Source organism: Labrus bergylta, chromosome 6, assembly GCF_963930695.1.
Source record: "Labrus bergylta chromosome 6, fLabBer1.1, whole genome shotgun sequence".
In the NCBI taxonomy this organism is placed as follows: Eukaryota; Metazoa; Chordata; class Actinopteri; order Labriformes; family Labridae; genus Labrus; species Labrus bergylta.
In genome coordinates, this window is record NC_089200.1 from 10,125,037 (window position 1) to 10,151,661 (window position 26,625).

Genomic DNA, 26,625 nt, shown 5'->3' on the forward strand with positions numbered 1-26,625 from the left:
GTGACAAACAAACAGCTTTGATCGGACACACAGGTGCTGACAGGAAGTGACCAGAGGCAGAGCACATTTTTAGAATTAAATAAAATGCATCGTCTTCGACAACAAGATCATGGACAGCTGTTCTATTGTTTTCCCACAAGGTTTCCAGACTTCCAAGGACTTTCTACATGAATAAACCAGTGTGATGTCTCTTCATGTGTTAAATAAATGTTTTCTTATTTCTTATTAAAAATATTGTTTTTTATTCTTTCACATCATGAACTATCTGGGCAGCTTGAGGCAGCTCAGATTATCTCAGGGGTGTTAAGACCCTGGTAGCTCCTCCCTCATATTGCGGTGCAGCTTTAATAATCTTTGTTTTCTCTTTATTTAAAAGCTATTTTCATTCTATCCTGGTTTCTTGTTGAGCAGGTGCTTACAAGTGTATGCTAAAGATAGTGGCATAGATGCTTAAAATAAAGGTAGGCTGTATATATGTAATTCAACAAGTATGTGTGCTATTTGGCCGTTGCCCCCCCCCCCCCCCCCAGACTGAAACAGTTTTAAGTAGCTGTCAGGCCCGTAACTAATTACCCCGGTGTCATGTCATCAATCAGCACTTAGTTTTATTAACTCTGCTCGTTCATCTATTCCACCTTGAACTTCCAACGTGACAGTTGAACGCACAAAGCAGATGATTACTCATTTGTATACGATTCACACAAGTCCCATTATTAATGTCAGAATAATGGGACATTATCAGCAGCAGACATCTCACCTCTACATTCAAATACATGTGTAACGGCTCGTCTCAACATTTAACAGCTATCACCTGCCGCCCACGGGGACTAGACCAATCGCTCTCTGTCCACGCCTTTAGCGAGGTCGTGCACTTCTTAGCCTTGCTTTGGGGGGAGAAATATTAATGACTTGATAGAAAGATAGAAAGGAAATAACACTCAAAGAGGAACTTTGTTTGCATGAAGAGATGGAATGGATTCTTTGGAAGAGGGACTAAAAACAAACTGGTCATGGTGGTGGGGAGTTTTTTGGGCGTGCTGGTCGCTGCTGCTGCTGCTGGTTTGCATACGTTGTACACGGAGACAACAGCGCTGCAGACTGTGCCTGTGCATGCTCCTGTGAGCCACTGTATTGGAATGCTGGCCCCAGGCACTCAGCAGCTCACAGCTTTAACTTCTGTAAACAAACTAATAGCAGGAGAGCGGAGGACCACACAGCCTCTCTGCTGAAACTCTAACTGCAGCCCAGAGTCCCCCGCTCACTGCCGCTGCTGCTGTGGACACACACACACACACACGTTGGTGTTTTAACTGATTTACATTTCTAAAGGAGGCCCTCAGAGCTGGTTCGAAATGTTATCCACTGCAGCTATAATTGTCATTTAATGCACATTTTGTACACTTGAGGAGAAAGATTAAATCCACTGCTTAATGTTTCTTTTTCCTGCAACGTCTTGAACCAAATATCAGCTTTTAAAGCCTCAAAATATTCCATACAGTGCACAGGACAAGTTGCTGTGTCGCCCTCTGAAGCCTGAAGATCAGTATTTTGGCTGTTGCCATCTCGGCCTTCCAGATTCATGTGTCGGGGACTGAAATTGAGTCCATAAGCTTTGATACATCAATGTCTAAGTGGCCACGTTGCCATTGTAAAGACTTTTTTCAGGTGTCCATGCTGGAAGCATATCATGCTTTATCGTTTATATTTTTACTTGACTATAAATAGTGAACATCATGCTGTATGAATAAGACTTGAAACTAAAATACTTGAAATGTTCTAATGAGGTTTTAAGTAAAGTTAAAAATAAGTTAACTGTCTAATGTGGTTTGACCTTTACAAAGAACGCAGGTTTAAGGCACTTTAGCACTGGCTATCATTTCTCTGAAAAAGGACGCTGATGATTTGTGCACAAAAAAAGGACAAAAAATAGAAACAAATTTCACTTGTAGAAAACACGTGGAATAACATGTAACAAGAAAAATCTGTGAAATACTGTTGCAAATTTCTGATAATTCAGTGTAATATAAGAAATGACTCATACAACAGTTAGATTCTCCCAGCATACACATCTCTCTGCTTAAGGTGTTTTAATATACTGTAGGTGTTTACAGCCTGGTATAAATGAGGAGGCTGAATGCATTCTTTGTCTACTCTTTTTCAAGGCAGATGCATGCTGCTGCTACTTTGTCCTCATTGGGAACAATTGGAAAAACACGCTGGTGCTCAGAAAATAAGAGTGTATGGACACAAGCACAGGGGCAACCACAAGTGAATTTACAGACGACAATCAAGAAACCCTCCACATAAGTAAGAGAGACCGAAACACACTTTCCTCACACTAACATGCATTTATACATTTTTTAAAAAATCTTCAGAGCTTGATCTTCATGAGGAAAAGTACGTTGGGTCTGATCACCAAAACGCTGAAAGTATGATTGTAACTTTGACAGCGTGAAGGAGACTTTTTTTTTAGACCCCCTAATTTTTCTCACGAGTCCCCATCTCATTAAGGCTCGAGACATCTTACAGTGTCCTCAACATCCTCTGTTTGGTGAGTTTGAGCTTCAGCCCTCAGGCAGGAGAGACAGACTGCCAAAAGCCAAATCCAACAGGTTGAAAAAATATTTTTTATTACTCAGGCCATCAAACTTCTGAACTCCAATGATGACCCTGATGACTGATAATGTTAGTTTTTTTTTAATCTGGTTTTATGGACGATTTTAGACATTCAAGTTTCCTGTTGTTACCTGATGAACTCTTATAATTATGTATTTAATTTCATGAACAGCGTTTGTTGTTTCTATTGTCGGAGTCTATGTGCCTGTGTTTTTTTTTTCATATTGTTTTCACCTGCAGGCTGCGAAACAAATTTCCCCTCAGGGACAAAAAAGTTGAAAGTTGAATTGCAAAATGTTATCCTTAGATTGTTGCAATTCTCAAAATGAAAAATATTTATAGTCACAAGGAATTATAAATACTGAACCACATGATGCAGGAATAGTGAGTTTAGTTTGTTCTCCAACCAGCCCACATCTTACATTTTGTCATAAAAAGGAATCTGCTCAACAAATACATCACCTTACAGATGACTTTTCATGTCAGAAACACCCAGAGACCATCGCCTAATACCTGTCAAATATTCCGTCTGACCCTGGATTATCTCACTCACTAAAAACTGTAAACTCCTCCATTTTCCATTATTCATTAAAACAGTGCAAGATAATAATAATAATAATTAATAATCTGTCCATTAACACAAAGTACAATATTAAAACAAACTGCAATAATCTTGAAAATGTGTATATAGTCCATATTGTCCTCATTCTGCGCTTTTGTACAGTACAAACGTATTGCTTGATATTTTAATAACATTCCTATTTTATTAATATTTGATTGTATATAACTATATTTCTACTGCATTACTGTCTTTTAGTGAAACTGTAACGGCCGTATAAAGTATTTCTGATTCTGATTCTGATAATACAGGCTGAAGTTATTTTAATTCAGTTACAGCGTCTCTCTGATTCTGCGTTTTAAATACTTGTAGAGTTAAAGACAATCGTATCCTAAAATGGACGTAAACATTGTTGTGCTTTTAATGCATGACTCCACCTTTATACTTTTTTATTTTGTAGGCAGTTTGGGGTTTTGGTGTCGCTCTTTGATGGTGATGTGCGTGAAGCCGGGCTGATCCCAGGTCACTGAGCGGCCCACTGTGGTGTCAGCTCGTCTCACTCCTGCTTTTGTTTGGCTCCCCTGATAACAATCCAACTGTCACCTCTTAATGAGCTCAAACAGGTTGGATGACATGTTCCACATCCAAGAAAACTCCCTGTGCACTCGCCTTCTGCACTGCCGTCACACGCGATGGGCAACCCTTGTGTTTGATAAAAGAAGGCTACGCAGCTCTGCATGCCTCTGCGTCATTGTGTGTGTGTCTGTGTGGGTGTGTAAGAATTTGAGTTTGTGTAAACCACAGTTACACTAACACAAGTCTCAGGAACTGTACGACCCTGCGTCTGTACGCTTGAATATGAGTTTCAGTGTGTTTGTGAGTAAAGTGGGAGCACTGTCCTCTGGCCTGTGATGGATGTGCGCTGAGGAAATCTTTATTCTATAAACCATACTCTGATTGTCGCAAATGTAGTAAATGCAAAAGCCTGGTATTCCATTTCCTGCTGCACACGAGGGGCTGGTGGGGGAGGTTGTGTGGGAGCTGGAGGTAATTAAATACAGAGTAGGGGGGGATTGATTTTGGCATTTCCGACCTTTCCTGTTCCATCCATTGGTTACCTACTGTACATACATCTGAGTCTTTGTGGTCTTGTTGGGCTAAAAAGTGAAGGTCATAAAAGGCGAGGAGACTGCCAGTAACTTCGTACATTTACTGAAGGAATGTAATTCTCAAATTTTGCATTAAGTATAATAGTTTTAGGGCTCCCTTTTTGCACAAAAATCTAATTTTATTTTGTATTTATTTATTTTAGACCCCATAAACTACTCCCAAGGTAGCAACTACCCTTTGATGTTTAATGAAAATATACGGCCAAAAAATAAATACAGTGTGGTTACACCATCTCCTCTGTGCATTTCTGATAGGAACACAAGATGTATTTGAAAATACTACAAAGCTGAAAATAGTAGAGATACAAAAGTTTTCGGTAATGAAGGAAGGGCAAACACAACCTCTTTAGCATCCTGAAAAAAAAAGTTGAAAGTGGAACAGCTATTGACTCTCTTCAGCCGTTTTCACTTTTACACTCCTGAAAATATCTAGATCACCGCTCCGGAGATTTTCTCGACCTAGCCGTTCACATATACTCCTCACAGCTGGAGACTATCCCTGTCAGACGGGAGGGGGGATGGAGGGTCTCCTGAGGTAAGACGTGACATAAAAAACAACACAGAAGTAGCAGATGGAGCAACAGAGTCTGGCAGGAGAAACTCCGGGTGGAAGTCCGAGGGAATAATTAGTCTGTTTGCGTTCACACATGCAGCTCCTCCAGTAAAACAGTTTTTCAGGAGATTTCTGATAGTGTGAAAACGGCAAACTCAGCTTCTTTTATACATCGATTACACTTAATTTCTGATAGTATTATTAAACTGTTCTGCACTGAAGTGACATGGTAACCTAGTTCCTGATGAAACTAATAATGATGTAAGCAAAATTTCAGAACTTCAAATGGATATTAAATAAACACAAGACTTAGAAAAAGTTGAAAGTAGTTGAAAGAATTTCAGTCTAGTCTGATTGAGATGTTCATGGGGTCTGCCTTGTAGAGGGCTGGTTATCACGACAAATATGGCATCATATATCAACGACTACGTCAGCTGTTACAGCCTGTGGAGATGTTTCAGCGGTCATGATGTGTATACTGAGAACTTCTGATTCTTCGATGTATTTCATTGAAAACACAAATGTTGTCGTAAAGAATAACTTAACCTTATGATGGAGAGTTTTCTTTATACATGTTTTCTCCTCCTGCTCGCTAACAACACCTGGAATACCAACCTATTTGCTGTGAAATTCCGCCTTATCCGAGCTCTAATCCATTATAAAAGAACCTGTCCCTCCGCTTATTGAAGAAGGTGTTTCCCTGGCTCTGCAGAAGTTGTCAGGGAAGATTAGTTTAGAGAGCCAGAGAGAGATCCCCGGCTGTCAGAACTTGTCTCATTATGCAACGCAGCCGGTGACTCCATCCCTGTTTCTGAGAAGCGAGGTGGCTGAATGAAAAGTTGGTCATTCGTCGGTTGATGTTGCGTTGGTCCGCAGGGCGTATGACTCGTTGGGTGTGAGACATCAACCCTCCCATCAATCAAAGGTTGAGTACTTAATTGTCAGCTTGGGACTATTAATCTTATTGACTTTTGTTTGTCATAATTAGGTTGTTTATGCTATCGTTAATCAGGCATTGTGACGAAGACTATTTTAAAATCGCATTCCTTGGGTGCACACTTGTGGATTTGTATGGTTGTAAAAGCTAGTCATCACCTGACATTCTAGTATTTAAAGCGCTGTTTAAGGAGTGCATCATCTGTTTACTGATGAGAAGACACTCTGTGTTCCCACACACAGAGTGAAAGGGATCAGGCTGCAGGGGTGCCAGAAGACCTCACTTGCTATTCCCGTAATGTAACATGAGTGCAGATTATCTCTGAAGATTTGGCCCTAGCTCCATTTTATTTGTCATTTGCATCCTCCCACTCCTCTGTTGGACCTCCATGCAAGCACGCACACTTCCCATACTGCCAAATTATTTTAATATATGTTTTCTTTTTGCTATAAAATGTGATGAAGTACACTCAACTGTCCAGACTGCTGGTTTCCTTTGTTGCCACTTTAAGAGATTCTGCAGCGACAAAAATAAATAAATGAAGACCATACAGGGATGAGAGTGGTCTTCTGGTCCGGTGTCAAACACAGGAAAGTAGCCCTCTATTAATCCTCTTTGTTCCTGAGCTCTATTGTATTAGCTCTTATATTTCCATCCTGTCATTTATGTTCCATATGTGTCTGTTCTTTGAAGTTTTTTCAGCGCCGAGCAGAAAGTTTGAAGACAAAGAGGGAATGCAAGACGAGAACTTTCCAACAAAGAACATCAAGAAGACGCGGTGAGAATGTGCATTTCCACTTTATTTTAGTCAATCCGTCGAACTGTTTCTAGTCGTACTCGATATGATAACAGTTCATTCACCAAGTTAAACCAAACCTATTAGCCCAACGCTGTTCAGCTGGAGGGACAAAGTCATTTGCATCTTTCTTTTTTTTTTTTTTTTATTTGTTCCGCACATGTCAAAACACACAACCTTTACAGAAAAGTATTCACTTTTTTTTTTTTTTCCCAATCCATGTTCAGAAAGCACTGGCTGTACACTCGGGAGTGTTTGCATGAAGTGTTGTGTGCTGAGAAGAAAAAGCGCTGCACGTCCATCCTGTCTCTATGACAACAGTCTGTTGACAACGGTATGACCGACCCTACTCTGTTACTTTTTACTGAATGTTTTTTATTTGAGATCGTTTTTAAGCCCAAGAGACACGGAGCAAAGAGGATGTGGGTACAAGACACAATCGGTGGGCGGCAAACCTACGGGGAATATCAAACATTTTGAAAAGAGCTCCGGTGACGTCAACAGCGCCTTTCTGAAATGTTTTTATTTTCAACTTCAGTGCTCAGAGAGGCCGCACAAAACAGGCAGAGCGCTCGAAAGAAAAAAATATGCTGGGCGCTGTGCTTTTTCTCCAGGCTGCTGCTTTCTTCTGTGAAGAAAAAAAAAACTCTAGGTGGAGACGTGGCCTAAGACCACAATGGAGGAATATTGATGCTTTGATGAGATCATTCTCTATCTCTACCAAGCTAAGACAGCAAAAAAAAAAAGGTGGTCAAATGTGAAGCTTATTGGTTGTCATTTATACTTTTGAGGGCTCCAGTTTTGATCTGATGCCAAAAAAAAAAAACATTTTTTAAATAATGTGTGAGCATGATCAGAGTCAAATGAAGCAAGAAACATTGCATCCGACAATAGGACAAGCAGCACAATCAAACATTGTAATTTAAACTTCAGAAAACACCTGCACAAATACGTTGTTACTCATCATTTCCGCTTCCTAAATGAATTAATCAAACTGTTTAAATGGAAAAAACGTCTCATGATTTATGACGTCATTAAACTGCTGTTGTCTAACGTTATATGCTAAATACATCGGCAGGCTTTTTAATCGTCCAACAATCATCTTAACCACAGATATTTAAAACACACCTCAGCAACGTCATGTTGATGCCACGCTGATGGCTCCACGGCGAGATCCGATTGGCTGCTATTGAAAGAGTAACCTAACCCTAACTAACTAACTAACCCTTATCCTGATAAAATGGTTTTATTTGTCATTATTCAATCTGAAGCTGTGTTTCGGCTCTGTGGACTGAAATGGTTAATTCTGTGCAGTAAAAGTTAAAATCATGGGGCGCCCATAGCCTAGCGGTGATGACGCGCGCCCCATATATGGAGGCTGTAGTCCTCATTGCTGTGACTGTGGGTTCAAATCCCACCTCTGCCCTTTGCTGCACTCCCTCCACCCAACACTTCCTTTCTCTCTCAAGCTGTCCTATCTTAAAGTAAGTCTGTACATGTTTACAGAAAACATTTTAGGGACTACTTTTCAATTCACTCTAACACATTTTGCACAATTCTCAACTTACTGCTTGTTTTTTTTTTGACATCTCTGTGTTCCCAGATCTCAGAATTGCCCTCGGTGAGTACAACGCACAGATATAAATTACACTCAAAACCCTCAAACATAAGACCCAATTTGTAATGAACTAAAAGGATCCATTAATTCCAAATGAAATCCAAGCTGAGACTTTGATTTGAGTCTCCTCGCACGCTGTGAAGACACATTAGTGACATTAGTGAGTCAAGTCTAAACAACATAATCTCATTAAGTTATTATTTTTTGATCACACGCACAGTGATTGACATGAACTGGGCTCCTTTGCACCGTACTGCACATGTGAAAAGACACGCGAGGCCCCACACACACACGCACACAGCAGATTGCTGCAGGCTCCCGGTCCGCTGTCTGCCAGGTCGTGGGAGGATCAAAGTTCAGATTTTGAATGCTCTGTAAAGGAACAGAGACGGAAGAACAGATAGATAGATAGAGAGACAAAGCATTGATAAAGCCCATCAGGGTTTATATTAGCCGGAAAAAGAAGAGGAGGGGGAGTTTACAGAAAGGCGTGGGGGAGGGAGGTTACGACTAGAGTTTGGCAGCGGGAGCATCGAGACAGATGAAAATTATCTGTGTAATTTATTGCATTCACACGGCAGCTGTTCCCTCTGATGTACCACGATCCTGTTATGTCATAAAATATGTTGCGAGAGAGAGAGAGAGAGACGACAGAAGGGGATATAAGGTGAGCGTCTGGATTGGGAGTAGAACCAGCGACCATTGTGGCAAGGACTGTCACCAATTGAGCGAAACCAGCTCCCAAGCTTGAAAACTGTGATTCTACTAAATCATAATGCATTACACTGTTATACTTTTAGCTTTTTAAGATGTAACATGACCATTAGCTTGGAATTTACTTGTTAACATCGTTTGTGCTGGATTCCTTAAAACATGGACGTAGTCACAGTGACGACACTCTTTGGTTTCTGAAGCCAAACTATGGCGGTTGCCATATTGGAAATGCTGTCTCCACCTTTCTATCGATAAATTTTGAACAAAGAGGTGGAGTTGAGGCAGGGATTAAAATCAGACATCAGGGTGGGATACATCATCTCTCATGTTGTCAGTCTGTGAAACCTAAAGAGGAGCTTTGAATGATTTGCAACTCAAAAACCTCCTGATTTATCTGATACTGGCGTCAGTAAAAACATTCAGAACGCTGTAGGGCTACCAGGAGAGGGCTGCTCTCGAGTGTTGGGAGAAGAGAGTCTATGTAAGGGTTTCAGCGGCTTACGTAGAGGCTTGAATTCCTCTTGAAATTCTTGGTTTCATATCGGGGAATTATTGTGTTAACAAGCTCTCTGCAGACTTATCCTGGGATTACTCCAACAAATGTTTACCTCGTGATATTAAAACTTTGCCCACGTTTAGTATGAGCATCCAGCTTTGTAAAACGATATGTGAGTTTTAAAACGGGGATCAGCAAAAGAGATAAACTTTATGGTTCCTCGCAAATATAGCTCCAACACTACCTGTCAGTCATCTGTCAGCCAGACCCCTAATTACGCAAATTAACTCTTAACTCTTAACGCTTAGCCTCACTATGATCAAATATATAAAAAAAACAAATTCACCCCTTGGACAGTTTTTACCATCAACTTAACTAGCCTTTTAGGCCAAAATCTTTAATTGTATTAGGCTGTGAACATGTTTATTTCTGCTGCAAAAACTTGGGACCTAATGGGGATTACCTGGCTTTATCAGGCAGCCCCAAGTGGACACTCAAGGAACTGCAGTTCTTTGCACATCCACATTTGCTTCATTTTTTAAGACCAAAGATTGCTGCTTGCAAGCTTGTATACCTTTTCATGCGTTGACCGTCCCACCCTCACCACACATACTGTGCAATATTTATTTTATATTTCTGCAATATCTTACATTTCATACTGTGCAATATTTATCTTATTTTATATTTCTGCAATAATTTTACATTTCATACTGTGATATATTTGTTTTTATATTTCTGCAATATCTATTTATATTCTGTTATGCTACCACCTGTAAATAACTGCTACCATACATTGCCCATCTTACCTGAATGAGAGTTCCTTTTTTTTTTTTTTTCTTCTTTTGTTGTTTTTAGCTGTGGATGCTTGTATGTGTGTGCACTTTAAGGTGAAGCCAAATCATTTTGTTGTACAATTTTATAATGACAATAAAGACATTCTATTCTATTCTACTCTTTATCATACTCTAATGTTAGAATTATGTTATTTTTGGCTAAGGAGGTGGTTGAAAGCTAACTTTAGCAGGCAATCTTGTGATTTTCAGATTTGGTATTTTAACATGAAATACGTCCCGTTGTGCCTCAGGATTTTGAACGCCTCTTTGTTCCAGTTGGTGATGTACCTTGAAGCTGTGAGATGATTAAGATTTGTCCGATTTCCTACATTCAAAGGACTTACAACATGGGACAATAAGTATGACATGAGAGTAAAATACCCTCATGTGAACATGGTCAATAGAGGAAACAGTTTTCTGCTGCATCCAGCCGCATTAGTCAGGTAGAAATCAGATGTCCTCCCCCTCTCTCTCCTCCCTTTTCCTCCCTCCTTGGCGAGGGAAGCAGGATGTCTTTCATCCAGTTCAGCTGAGGGATCAAAGCTAGAAAGGCTACTTGGCTGAAACTGACCTCAATTTGCACCGCTGCGCACGCCGCACCTCTCCAACATACACAATCCTATAGTTCTCCTTACATCCCCTCCGCTGCCTCCCAATGAACCACACACAGGCTGCTTCCCTTCCTGTACGCCGCACTACCTCATCCACTTAACATGGGAAATCTCTCGCCACCTCCAGCCCATTAATAGTACAATTTATAGCCTCCACGTTACCGCTGCGACATATCGCCTTACATCTGCTCTAATTATTTTATATAAAACTACATCATCATATCAGATGTGCAGATCCTTACATATGTCTGAGCGTACCATGGTGGTGTTTGTGTTGGTTAAATAACCTGCTCACAATAGATTTACCCTGCTCTGTACTTCAAAGAGCAGCCTGTGTTTAGCTTCCTCTCTGTGTCTTCTTTCTCCCTGTTTTCACTACAAACAGCCTCTCTGTCTCAACTCCCCACACACACACACACACACACACACACGCACTCGCACACGCACACACACATACACATGCACACTGTCATGTATACACGTACAGTTTATGTGTACACATACACACGTCCTGGTATTTAATGGTGCCAAAATAAGTCAGAAATCCGATTGCACTTTACTCAGCTTTTCCTCTTTGAGTGTTTGCGTCAGTCCTAAAACCTGAACACAGACACACACACACACACACACACACACACACACAGACACACACACACACACACACACACACACACACACACACACACACACATGTACCTGCTTTATGCGCTGTCTGTGATATCTCTTTTCGATCACACGCTCATGGAACAAAACAATCCAGTACAGAACTGCAGGACAATAAATCTACCTCTTTGTTTTGATTGGGTCTGTGTCAGAGAGAGGTGTGGTTGTTGTCGGCTTTGTGTAATTATCTGACCTTTTACGTGACCTTCTTGTCGTAGCACATCTCTGCCCTGCTTTTATTTCAATGTGTCTGGATTCTTGTATTCTATGTCTTTGACTTTTTCTTCAATGAGCGTCTTTAAATATTACCGTATATATCGTTTATCTTTATTTTCCCTTTCAAAAGATTGTCAAGAGCTTCATTAGCAGAATTATGAAAATTATGAGGACTGGATAGGTCTAAGGTTTTTTTGTTTGTTTTATAATTTGAATTGTAATACTTTTGGCACCTTAAAAAATGATGTCTAAGTACTGAAACCAAGAAATGTTCACGTGTGCTTATGTTGAAAGTAATGTCAAATTTGGCTTCTGACAATTTTGACATCTTTTCCTATTATTGAAATGTTGGCGTCTTTAAGCAGAACAGATTCCTGATCAGTCACAGGATGCCCACATACAGGATATTTTAATTAGACTTTTATTTTAATGTCTTGTTTTTGCTTAATCTTACATCCCTCTTCTTCTTTTCTTTCTTAACGTCTTATTTTGCTGGATGTCATATTTCTTCTCCTGCTCTGCTCCTGCTGTTTTTAATGTTTATTTTTTATCTCTGTGAAGCGCTTTGAAGAACGGTGCTCCGTCAATAAACTTTCCTGGCCTGGCCTATTGGAAATAAAGAGCATTGTAGGATTTCTTTTGAATATTTCTACCTAATTATTGCTCATATTTAAAATCTGATTTGTGTTTTTGGATGATGTTAAAGTGAGAAATGTGCCAAAAATCCAATGTCAAGGTGGACCCTCTTAAATCATTTTGGGCTTTTTTTTCTAGATGCTTACTTAGTACTTTCATGCTGCAATGTTATCTTATTATTTACATCTGAAGGTTTCTGTTGCAGGAAAAACTATTTAACAATGTGAAGAAAGTGTAAAGAGGCTTGATCAGTGGGGTCCTTCTGAGTTAACTCTTCTTGAATTTGTATCACCTTAAAAATGTTTCTGAAACTTCCTGAATTCATCTTACGACCTCTCATCTACTGAACATCCATAAGCTCTCCTCCTCCGCAAACAGGACTGCAGAGGAGAGGCCCTGTTCAGAAATGTCATTCTTGGGCGCCCCCTCCTGGCCTGTAGTCACACTTTCGTTGCAGGATTTATGCTGGAGCTGCACAAAAAAAGAGGGAAAATCTGAGGACCGAGGTAGAGAGAGAGGCTTCCCGCCAAAGCCTGAATCCTCACTCATTGATTTAACAAAGGAAATGAAGACATATTATTAGATCATTTGCGAGCCAATATGCTGCACATAAAGTCCAGTTAATATTCACTGAGGCCATTTGAGTTCCTCCTGAGTGTGTTGTATCCCTGCAGACTGATCCATGGGATAAAGAAACCTCCATATGCAGCATTAGAGTTAATACCCTCTCTTCCTTTCACACAGTGGAAAATAAGTATCATTTTATTTTTGGGTTGTCTTGTGGTATTTTGTTTGAATCCCTGCAGGTCTTATTTTATCCTCTTTATTTTTAAATGTGCTCCCTTATTTTCAACTGAGCTTTTTTGTTTGGTTTACTTAAAGTTTTTTTAACATAATTTTTAAGCATTTCTTTGGTAATTTTAATAAAAAAGCATGCATGTCTTTCTTTTCCTATCAGCTTTAAATCCCATTTTTGATCACCTCATTCAACCACACACTACAGCTAACATGCTAAATATCTCTGCATTTAAGTTATCCTATTAAAACATAACAAGAAAGACTTTCAAAACAGAGTCGCTCATCATATTCAGTTAAAAAAAATCTGTAATTCATATCCTTGTTTGGGATTAATTAGTGTCCTAAATAAAACCATATAACCTCTCTTATGAAAGTTTGTCAGTGTCCGTCCAATAACTCAAATCAAAATAGCGACCCAGGGCGTATAACATCAGCCGGATGGGTGTATCACTTTATTTTGCTCCCCTCTTGATTGCGATTGGCACGGCCTCGTCCAGCACACAAATAACCCCCAGCTGTAACCAAGTCCACCTGTTTATAAACACAAACAGTTATGAACACACTCGGACATGTCACAACTCGTCAAAAGCCAGAACACACACACACACACACACACACACACACACACACACACCGCGGCATGCATGGATGGCTTCAGCTGGCCTCTGCGGATGAAAGCTGTTTCCGCTCAAAGCAGGGATGAACATGTAACAGTAAAATGAGAGGCGCTGTTACACAACAACCACTTGGTCAGTCACACAGGCTCTCTGCGTTTCACCATTGTGGATTTTTCATTTCGCTCTCCAGAGTTTTCCCAGAGAGTGTTTCTCCTCTCCAGTTCTCAGGGCCGATCCTGGCCGTGCCTCCTGAGACACAGTAGCCTGTTGTCTGGCCTGGGGGGGGGGGGGGGGGGGGGGGGGGGGGGGTTCTGAAGGGGGGGGGGGGGGGGGGGGTGTTATGAGAAGGCGAGGAACATGTTATGTTAACCTGGGTGGTAAAAGCCTGAACATATTTGGGGAAAATGCCCCTTTATACCCTTTCACACCCACTACTTTTCTTGGGATTCTTGTGCCTAAGTGTGGGAATTCCTCAAAATCTTCCCTTAAGCGCTTCTCACCAAAGCTGCACAATGAAACTTGGTTTAATAAATGTAGTTTAATCATCTTAAAATGAAAGATTGTTTGATCGAATGGATCAGAGAGGTGTCTTTCCCTGTCACTGATTGGGTAATCTGCAGTCTGAGGCCATCCTGTTTCCACCAACAACCAAACTTTCCAAAGATACTTCATCTTTAAAGTTCAATACTTTATAATACTTAAATTATCATCTCATTATTAAATTGTACAATATTCCCAATACAAGTGTCCAATACTGTTTGTTACCCCATCCAATCAGCATCCTAGGATCAGTGGCGTTTCTAGAGTCTGTTGGGGCCCTAGGCAAAAATTCACAGGGGGTCGGGGGGTCTCCCAGGGTAAGACATGACTTAAAAATAAGACGTGGAAGTAGCAGACGGAGCAACAGAGTCCGCTATACGAGGCTAAAATGACAATATTATATCAATGCCACGTGTAGCTCAACAGAATCACAATATCAACAAAAGATCGAAGCAGACAGTCAATGCACTGACTCCACTCAGAGTATAAAAACTTCACTCCCCCCTCTCATTGGCTCGAGGTGAATTCTCCGGATAATATCTTGCTGCATTCTCACATCAGACCACTCCGATTGCTGGCTGGAGAAAATCCGGGTGAAGTCTGAGTGAAAATTGGGCTGTTTGGATCAGGAGTGTTTCAGGAGTTTTTTGCAAGTGTGAAAGCGCCAATACATATAAAGGAGAGTAAAACCCTTCATTTCCCCAGTCGACTTTCATTGACAAACTTTGGTTTTCACAGCAAAAATGCATACCACACTTGACAGTGCAACAAGAGTGAGAGCTGTGAGAATGAGCCACTTTAGGGGGGGTTTCCTACTGTCATTGAGAACTTTCCTGGGGGGGGGCCCCTTCTGGCCTCAGACCCCCAAACTCCAAAGTAGAGGAGAACAAAGGTGCATCACTATGAATCACTCCTTTTTAAATTGCACACATGCACATATACAGTATACCTTAAAGTAATTTTATGCATTGTTGCATGAAAACATGAATTGGTGTTGTGTCGTCAGGGAAACTCGTCGTGGTTCTGGCCAGACTTTGCTTTAGGTAGCTTTCATTGGAAACTCTTTCAACTGAATAAATGGCTTTCTGGAAACCCTCGACAGTGCGTTCTGTTAATTATCCAGAGTAATGAGGGAACACTACAATCACCAGGGGGCATGGCTTTATGGACGAGGATGTTTGTCCGGTGGTTTCAGCTGATCAAATACCTGCTGTACAGATCACATTCTCATCAGCCTTGGGAATGTTTTTTTTTTTTTTAGTGCTGCTAAGCTAATGTTAGCATGTAACTCGTTCATTTAACTCTATAAAGCCAAATTCATTATATTTGATGCATGTTTTTTGAGACCTCTGCATCCTCAATGAGATTAATTTTCTTTAAAAAAAAACCTGATGAATACAACCGGATACATGAAGCGCACAGATAATTTACAAGCGGACACAGTGGAGATTCCAGAGTCTGTTGGGGCCCTACTGTCTCGACCCTCTTCTTCTATCTTATTTTACTACCAGACAGATAACTCCTCTTTCCTCATGACAAACTTTGGTTTTCCAAGGGAATAATACACAAGATGCTAAGCAAAGCAATGGATGTGAGTGCTGTCACCAACAGATGACGACTAAACTCCTCCTGCACTTTCTAGCAAAGGCGGTAAAAAAGCTCTTCACAAAATGCCTTCACTAAAGCTGGTGATTGGTTTGTCCTTCCTGGGCTACTGTAGAAACATGGTGGTACAACATGGCAGCTCAACAGAAGAGGACACACTCCCTCTGAAGAGATTAAGAGCTCATGTTTAAGTCACAAAAACACAGGTGATTCTACACGATTGAAAACATACTTATGAGTAGAATTTCTGAGTGTCTGCCAGCTGATCCCTCTTAATCTTGCACACTGGTCCTTTAAGGTCATGGGGGAGATATAATCAGAGGTGTATCAGATTGTTTTTCACCACCTTGCTGTAAAATCATTCCTGTCTTGTGCGTATAATCCATCCACTGTATATCAAGCAATGTGTCAGCAGTCAGACTGAAAGGCTCTCTGTTCCCCTTAACTCTCCCTTGCTCGTTGTGTTCATCGGGATGCTTTTCCAAGCTAAGCCTGGCACAGGCCTGGATTTCCGGAACCCAAAATATGAGCCCAGGAGAACCGGACTCCTCCGGGAAAGGGGAGCAGCAGAAGACGGAGCGCCACTCAGAAGAAAAACAAACTCAAATATCAGGGGTTTATTTAAAAATCTCCCCGTCTTATATTAACAGCATAGCTACAGGCTAGTGATTAGCCACTCATGGGTCAGGGGTGGTTGAGCCTCCCTTAATTTCCCCTGGAATCCATATTTTGTGTTTTTTTACGTGATGCAAAATACAGACGGGGATTGGCTTCATACCTTGAATTAATTGAATATTTTGTGCGGTTAAAGAGCCTGTTTTGAAAGCAGCTATAAAAGAAGGTAAGGTTGGCATTAAGCAAGGAGAAAACAGAAGTATACTGAACTGGTTTATTTCAGTTTTCTTTGTCATATATGTAGATTTAATGTTATTTTAATGTGCCTCACAAAGAGAGCCCAGAGACCTGCCCAGGTTATTGTAAAGTCAACACTGAGCACATGATCTCACCGCAGCGATCTTTGACATTGAGGGATTCATACGTGTTTGATGTCGTACAGTTGAAGTGCCCTGCGCAGGAAGGAAGTGCTCACCCACTGGTCGCCTGTTCCATCTTCAGGAGCTCCATGGGAGGGAGGGAGGATTTCAGCGCAATATTTACAGTGACCTTTTCCTCTCACTGGCCAGGGGCCCATGGGAAAAAACTGGAGAAGACAAACAATGAACAATAGGGTTCAGGGATGAGCAATGGTGCCAGCGCAGCATGTGCCATTACGGGATGTGGATTACGGAGGGTTCAGGGGTCACAGCAAGGATCAAGGCGGCAGTGGGGTCCCCTCAGGAGCACACCTGGGACACCTGCTCAGAGAGCCTGTGCTATTTAAAAAACACAACATGCAGTCATGTGCCATGAGCTCTATGAGGGTTTCATCAGCAGAGGGTATTGTTTGAAGGAAAATGTTTGACATTTTGTGGGATGCGATGATCCAGTCTCCATTTTTCCAGCTAAAAACATTTTTTCCATCATAGTTCTTAAAGGCCGACACAAGTATTCAACATCCGCTTTGTTACATTACTGTCTGATGGTGTGACACAATATGAAGAAAGGTCTGAATCTCTGAAGGTATTTTAGGTAAATAGGGCTGAATGCCGCAGTGAGCTGTTGTCTTACAGCAGGGAATGGTAACCATGGTTACAAAGAGGGTCGTATTAATCTTCTTCTCAATGATTCCATGGCCACAAATTGTAGGATATCTACTCTGGATTAGATATATACTGTATATATATATATACATATATATATTATATGCATGCTTTAAATTATTTATCATATAAGTATGTATTTTTTACAACTCAAATGTAGATGGTGATGCTGAATTTACTGAGCTGAAAACAGAATTAAAACCAAATTTAGCTACTTTTTTAAATGCAATATCCAGACCCCACCTGTTACTAAAATATATTTGACCTTAATTCTTTTTTTTTCAAAATGTATTGAGTAATTCTTCATGAAAGATTATTAGAGAAATATGTCTTTCTCTTTCTTTCTGTCTTTCTTTCTGTCTTTCTTTCTTTCTTTCTCTCTTTCATCGTCTAATGCATTGTGCATGGTGTTCTATTTATTTATTCATACATTTATTGGCAACTGGAGTTGAAATCCTTCATGGCAGATTTTGTCCTGTTTTTCTAATATTTATAATGTATTGATATTTGAATTTAATAAACTTTGTCAACCTGAAACCTGGGCTGGAAAGGAACAAACTGCATTTTCAGTAGATTTTAAAATCACTAATCTTACTTACGAATCATTTAGAGGGATGGTATTTTACTTTGTTACATTTGACATTGCATCTGTCACCCAATTTTTAAAAAAAATTGCAAACAGAGGAGGCCCAAACTTCCCGTCAACAATGTGAAGCTGGCCTGTTTTTGGCTTATATGCTGCCACATGACAAGAGAATGATTCCACATTACATCCAATGTTCTGTTGCACTGCAGTTTATAATAAAGGTGCACCTTTGATTAAACAACCTGGTTGGAGATTGATATTCTATTGTTTTTGCACTGCACACAGAGGAAAGATACTGTTTTACTTGGCACTCTCTCATCACCAGAGTAACTAATCAATACTCTGTACTTTGTGTAAACTCTAAATTAGTTTTTTTTTTTTTGACCTGAGTAAGGAGAAGAAGTAGAAGAAGAAGATTACTTTATTAGAAGAGTAGATTTAAAGACTAGTAATTTTGCTTCTCCTTCTTCTTAAGTCAATTTTTACCACACTATAATCATACTTGAGTGCATTACTCTTGTACTCTTTCCACCCCTGCCCGAAACATACCAGTATAACTTCATACCCGCTTGAGCTTCTAACGCCGAGTGTAACATCAGAGGGAAGTGGCTTCTTCGTGAGTTTGGTGAAAACCATTTCTTGAATTGTCCAGCTGCAGCCTGCAACCAGAGATGACTCAAATTAGGCTGCTCATACATCTTTCATTTTAAACACTTTATATTTTCGCACAGATTTCTGTAAAAAAGAGGATTCTGAAGATTAGATTGGTATCATGGTCTTATCCTACTCTTGACAATAAAGTCATTAAGTTTATTTCACAAAAGGTCAGACTATTCCTCAAACTAAAAATCAAAGCAAGTGGCTCTTGTGCTGTAAATTTGTGTACATATTTCTTGTACCTATAATTGAAATCTTACTTACATTCCTGTTCTATTTGATTAATATTTTTATTACTATATTTCTACTGCTATATTGTATATTTTGGAGCAACTGTAACTGTCATGATTTGGTCTTTTTTAGTTTTGTTTTTTAGTGTTTAGTGTTTCTTCATGTTCTAGTGTGTTTTGTTCATTCTTGAGTTGTGTGTGTCTTCAGTGTTTCATGTATTTATTTTGTAGTTGTCCTCAGTGTTTCTTGTCTTGTGTTCATTCCTTCCTCTGTGTGTTTCCCTCCAGTGTTGGTTGCCCTGATTGTCTTCACCTGTGTTATTAGTCTCACCTGTGTCTGATTACTCCTTGTCTATTTAGTCTCTGTTTCTTGCCTTCTGTGTCAGTTCATTGTATGTTGTTTCTATGTCGTTCGTTGGTATGGCTGTTTTTGGTCGTGCTCTTCTGTGGCTCCCTGTTTTTGATCCCTGTGTATTCTGTTGTAGCTTCTGAAGTGAGTTTTTGTTAAAATAAATAGTTAGGTAATTCTGCACTTCGGTCCTCCTCTACTTGTTTTCTGACAATCGTGACAGTAACGATCGAATTTCCCTCTGGGATTAATAAAGTATTTCTGATTCTGATTCTGAAAATGTCTTTGTGGGTATATATATCAGAGAACATCTCTAAACAAGTGAGTAATGCATCATTGATGAATTGATAACCTATTGATTTGTCAGCTCAACACTCTTATGTTTGATATGAGGTTGATCTTCTCGTTCACTGTCGATGGCAGTACCACTGAGACCGAGATCTAAATCTTGCAGCGTCATTGCTTTTAAGTTGGTGTTTATGTAGACAAACAGCCCCTGTTTTGTATCAGCATCCCTGTAAACTCCCAAGTCACCGTTTGATCCCTCAATTATAAGATTAGCACGTCTAATTGGACAGTATGGTTTCCCCGGGGACTGGGCCTTGCCTTATCACCGAAATACTTTCTGCCCTGCACACTTTGGTGAGATAAATGTAATGGTATCAGTGTTGTAGTGTGTGCCTGGGTGGTCTCTGTTGCGTTTCTAATGATGCTGCGCCTTTCCCAGAACAAGTGGAAATACCTCAGTGATGCACCGTGAAAAGAGAGACGAGGAGAGAAGCAGAGTTCTCTCATGGGCCACAGAAATCTCACACAAAGGACATTGAACGCTTCAGAGGAGCAGGCTGGCTAATAATATTGTTTCTTGAGTGAAAGTCTTACATTCACTCTGGGCTGAGCAGGTGACTTATAGATCAAAAATGGTGATCAGTTATCCCTATAGCACATTGCCTCTTATCACAAACAGGTTTGTCTATGGTTATGCTGTAAAGTGATTATGACTATCAGAGTAAGAACCATGGTTAAGTAAATGTTATTTTCTCTACTGCTATGAAACTGGACAGAATGAAAGAATGAAGTGAATGAGAAAAAAGTTGCACATATAAAGTTCCCAAATGTTTTTTAATGATCACAGGTAAAATGTTTGCTAAAAGCAAATTTAGAGCTGTAAACGATTGCTGTATTTTAAATGTCTGTTTCTTATCAGTTAAAATATAGGCATATGTGAAGGTATTTAAGTAAGTGTGTACAGTATGTAACTGTGTTGTCAAAAGAATAATAAAAACAAAAAATGTATTATTTTTACCCATTGATTTACTTTTTGTGTTTTTTTTCCTCCTGCACCTTTTTTATTATTTGTAAAGGATAAAAAATGAAGTATTTCTCTACATTGTATGGCTTAAAAGGAATGCAATAAAACAAATGAAATGTAATGAAAAGGATGTATTTTATTATTGTGGTATATGAATTCTATTGAACCCTCATATATGTAGTGTCATGTGGTTTTATGTTGCTCAATGTTGCATATTTTTACATTATGTGCTCAAAGGATCAACTAGGGACAAGAGTTGGAAATTAGTTTTAGCAATAAAATCTGTAAGTAGCAGTAGCTCAGTATGTAGGGACTTGGGTTAGTAGCTGGAGGGTAGCCAGTTTAAGTCCCGGTGTGGACCAGATGTGGAAATTTGTCTGGTAGCTGGAGAGGTTCAAGTTTGCTTATGTAGCTCTGCTGAAGTACCCTCGAGCAAGACAACTCAACTGCTTGGGCGCTCTTCCATGTGCAACCCCCTTACTCTGCCATCTCTCCAGAAGCGCATGTCCATCGGACCCTGTTTGTGCATGTGTGTGTATTTCAGCCTATGCATGTAACATGTCTCAACCACAGAGTGTAAAATTGAATTTCCTCTTGAGGGATTAATACAAATATATCTTTCTCAGTTTTAAGCTCTGTATAGTAAGAATGTTAAACTGCAGTGTCCCTATCATATGAAATCAATTCTATTCAATTTTTCTTTATAAAAACATATTTTAAGTCATACAAATATCTAAGTCAAGCTGTATCTCAGAATATGCATTTTTTTTAATCTATTGTATCTATTATATTTCAGCAGGAACATGATATGTTTTGTTCTAATTAAAAGGTGAACGGTAAATTAGTATAGATTGTAAGTATTAAGCAAATTACAGTACATGCATATTTAATTTATTTTATTTTCATTTTAGGTTGTGTTTGCATATTTAGAACCCTCATCTACACTCAAAACAAAGTCTCAGTACTGTATTTTCAAAATAAACTATTGAATTTAACTTTAAAATCACAAGTTCACTTTACATAATTTTTTGAGGCAACGAGTTTCCATATATAAATATATTAAACGCAAACACAACTTAGTAGATTTTACAGTCTTGTCTTAATTGACTGTATTCATATTTTTGTCACCTTTATTCATGTCATGTGTTTTATTCTGAAGGCCGTGGCTATGCTCAGACACCGGATGTAGTCACGTGACACAGGAAACGGTCGCTGCTGTCGTCCTGCTGTAACCTGTAAGTTCCAATTTTCTCTAACATATTTCTAACACAACTGAGGGTTTATACGACGGTATTATGGTATGAAACGTGACAATTTAAGCTGTTTTAAAGACGTTAAAGAACACAAATGACAGTCACTCCGTAGTCTTCCGGGGAGAGCAAGCTAACGAGTCCAGGTTTAGCCTCCGAGCTAACGGAAGCTCTGTGTCAAATATGTAAACAAATCTGTTTCTCTGAGAATCTTTAATGTTATGTTGAGTTTTTCTTTAACGCTGTGTGGTTTGTTGCATGTAATATAAAACACTAAACAGATGTGGATACTGTCGTGATCTTATTTCGTCTTAACGGTGATGAAATGATCCAAACCAAAATGACAAATCTGTGAGCTGAAGGTGAGGTAGCGTTTCGTGTGAAATGAATTTGTCTTCTTGATATTTCTCCATGTTCGTCTTACAACGAGCAGTTTTGTATTGTCTTACTTTGCTTTTTTTCTCCTTGTGACCACTGGTTCTTTGTGGCATTGTGTCTGCCTTTATTCAAACGTAGTGTAGATATATCAACATCGTGTACCTCTTTAATTTGCTCATGTAAAAGAGGTAAATCGTTTTCATTTGTGATGGCTTATGTCGTGATTACTCGATTCATTAAATGGAAAACTTCACAAAAAAAATCACAAAACTTCATCCCTCATTCACTTTACCGTCCCCCCCCCAATTAGTGTTGGAGACATCTTTGATATCAAATTAAGAAATTGCAAAGGTGTTGTAGTCATAACAAGTCTGTCATGCTGTGTCGAGCTTCATCATAGTCCTGTCAATTACATTCAGAAATGAATTGTGATCTTGCTTTTCTTAGGGTGGACCTCATAGGGTAGAAGTAAACAGAAGCATGTGACGATCATAATTCATGTACAACAACTTCCCAACTTTCTATCAATAAGCAGGAATAAGGAGGGAAAACTCTTAGTTAATGACCTATTAGTTATGGTCATGTAGAGCACTTATAAAGTACTTATAAGCACTTAATAATGACAAATAAGCAGCCAGTATGCTACCAATTAGCATGCTGATAAGTAACTAGTTAATGGTGAAAATGTTTGGCTATTACAAAAACATCTCCCTGAATCTTATAAACATGACATCATCATGTTTCTTTACTGTATACTCATTTGCTACAATTCAAATATTAATAATAACCAAAAATATTTACAATACTAGCTGTCAGGTAAACCAGAACTTTTTATTTTGAAATTGCTTTGAAATTGCACACACACAAACACACACACAGCCCGTTTATTTAGTGGATGTGTGTGTGTCTGCACTTGCTGCACAAGCTGCAGTGGGCGGGGCGGGGGCATCTTCTCTGTTCATTTTCAATTCAACATCAGACTCTGCCGCGATGGCTGCCGCTCAGTCTATATTGCGAGACAGCTTTTACATCGATGAGTAATATCGTAACATTTTAATATCGCCAGCTCTCACAGCACGAGCTCTCACACACCCCTGTTATTCAGAGAAGATATTGCGGCATCACTCAGCTGCAGAATTTTAGAATTTACTGGTGAAAACTGGGAGTAGATTTGTGGTTTAAACACCTGCACATACTTTTAATCTGTTGAGATTAAAGTTTGCGCCGAGGTTACTTCTTCATGGAAACTAAATAATGTTGCAGTGTCTGTCAGCTATGATTGCATTTCCAGTTGTTTTCTTTTAAGTCAAGATAAATATATTTCTCACTTAAGAAACCTTAAGTCCTCCTTGTTGTGATATGGACCCGCCTCTCTCAGCTCAGCCTCATTAAGTGGAATGTTTTCAAACTGAACAATCTGAGCTTCTATAATCTCTACTCCTGTGTACTTTTGTCAAATATTGGTATAACACACTTCGTTTTAATAGGCTTTCTCAAGAGCAACGGTACCTAACCATGTGTGTTTGTTCAACTGATTGATTATATGTGGGAGGGAATAGGAGTAATTGATTGACAGGTCGATTGCTGGCAGGCGCCCTGTCGCAGGACTAGTTTTCATTGAGCTTCTCCGTCATTCATGTCGACATACATGCCAGTGAGTCTTCAGCCTTTCAGTGAGAGCCCTCTGTGGAGCTCCTTCTCTTCCCCAGAAGTCAGCACTACTTTGGGGGCGGCCGAGGGAATGCTACACTGATCCATTTCCTGCCCCCCTCCTTGTGCTCTAATTGAAAAATTTGGGTGGCCCTGCTTGTTTGTTTTGGTGGAATGTGGTGGGCTGTGTTTTTTTGAGGCTCTCCTCAGTGCCGCTGCTCCGTGGACCTCGGGGTTGAGTTGAGCGACGGGGGTCATGCCGAGCCTTGTTTTTTGAAGCGGCACTTCTCTCTCACCCCTGTCCTCTCTCCTCGGTCTGCCCCACCTGGTAGCCTCCTCCCTGCTGACAGGCTTGCTGGGCCACTGGTTTTCACAGTATGGCTTCTGTGACCCAGTCAGACCTGGACAGACGGACAGACAGAAAGAGGAGCTTTAGGCTGGGAAAACAGCTCAGAGCACAGCTCGAAGAGACAAACTCACTAATAGCTGAGTCAGCTTTTGAATTGAGTGTTGCGGGATTCAGACTTATTAAAACAATGCATTTAAGAATGTACAAAAAGTAACGTGTAATTAGAGGACTACAGAACTAATCTAAATATTATAGAAATCAAAATAAGGCCAAATAATGTGAAACCGACCTGAAGAAGAGAATATGTTTACAGACGAGCTAATATATCCGAGTATAATTTACATGACGTTTTTTATCACAGCTGCACATGCATCAACAGTACGGCAGCTTTCAGTAGCAGCTCACGCTTTCTTATGCAGCGGTCTTTGACGTAACATCCAGTGTTTCCACGGCAACGATAAACATTTAGTCTCTGTCATGGTGGCCTCCACGAGAAGACATGTCCTGTGAAAACTATAAAATGACTGATTTCTCTGTCTTTGATAACTGTTTGAAATATTTGAGGTGATGTAAGTACTCAACAAAAATAAATATATAAATCATAGGTTTAGTCAATTTTTTAAAATTTAGATATTTTGATGTTGACATTCTAATAAAATTCTAAGTATTATATGTTGAAGTTAGTTTTCCTTTACACCAACATTATTACACATCATCTTCATCATTTTAATCTTTTGCACAGTGAAAATCAAACTACTGATGCTTAGTATCTGTCTACATTGTGCAGGTTGTCTGTTATTAATAATATTTAAAGTCATGTTTCCATAATTGTCCGTGGTTTCAGCTTCTTAATTCGAAGGACATGATGCTTTTTTCCGTCTTATATTGACCTGATCATTCAGGATTTTTTAGTCTATTGGTCGGGCAGAAACATAATTTAAGGATAAAATTAGATTTCTCTACTGTAGGAGAGGTAATTTGGCTAATTCTTTACCAAATAAACATCTGATTATTATAATAACTGAGTGTCTTGAAACATATCTGAACCAAAGATTCAGTATGTCCTGCAGTTATTAAAATTGCTGAATGTCTACTGGTTCCAGTTTCTCTTAAAAACATGAACTGAAAAATTTAAAGACATTGCATTTCTACTTTTGCAATTAAGAAAAACACATTTTTAAATGTATAACCAAGTCTTTTCTCACGTCCTCTTTTTGCCATTTTGTATTTTTTAAGAGCTGAGCTAAGGTTGTTCCATTTGGACATGGCAGTAAAGAATTTGTTTAATACAAACGTTCATATCACATAGAATCAGAAAACAATCTGAACAGATTATTCTGCAGTGTTTGTGTGGTTGCAGGATTGGACAGTGAGAATGGTTCTCACGCTGCCGATTTGTGTTTTATGCAAAGCAGCCGGGGCAGCAGTGGCTCCTGAAGGTTCAAATCTCTCCATTTGGCCATGTCACCGGGCAAAGCCGCCTGTCTCCAGTCTCTTAATCCTCTGAAAACATCTCCCTGCATTTGCGGGCCTATACTTCATATTTCTGTTTATTGTTCCAGGATTTTTATATGGGAAATTGGGGACTTGACTTCGTTAAAGCTGACTCTGAAAAGCACTTGAGACTGACAAACAAACAAACAGACAGCCCCTAAAGATAACAAAGCCTGTGGGCAGACAGATCGTGATGGTCGGATAGTGAACCAGAGGCACACATCTGATCACTCTGTCCTCGTTCTCTGTCACGAAACGCTCGCCCAGGAGAGGCTGAGTCATTGTGGGAGAGCTCGCTGACCTGAACTGTTTTCAAACAGAACCTGCACTGTTCTTATTTATGACCCATTTATTTGAAATATGATCCAGTCGACACACATTTGGTCAATTTTCTGACTATCAGCTTCATCGCCCTCCCCACATCTTAGAGGCATGTGGCGGGCCGGGTGTGAGTGAATACTGTGGGAGACTGTCCAGAGCTTCACCCAGTCTATGTGATCAGAGCTCTCATCTCAGGGTGGGTGATGTTTGGACCGCTCTGTCCATTCAGACGTGTCTTCGAGGGTGAGGGGAGTGGGGGGGGGGGGGGGGGGGGTCTTTGAAGGAATCTGGTGTTTGTGTAATGTTGGGGAGAACGGACTGAAATGGTGTTAGTGTGGGGGGTTTCTGACGGCGGATAGCGAGCACGCTGCT

At 39.9% G+C, this 26,625-nt stretch overlaps 1 protein-coding gene across 2 annotated transcripts in view; it reads left to right on the forward strand.

Annotated features, from left to right (window-relative positions):
* The first annotated feature begins 21,970 nt into the window (after positions 1–21,970).
* Positions 21,971–26,625, forward strand: part of exoc2 (exocyst complex component 2) — a 54,653-nt gene continuing 49,998 nt past the window's right edge. For both annotated transcript variants that reach the window (XM_020656703.2, XM_029281354.2), the window contains exon 1: positions 21,971–22,046. The gene's annotated coding sequence lies outside the window, so the exon portion shown is untranslated. The remainder of the gene's footprint in view (positions 22,047–26,625) is intronic.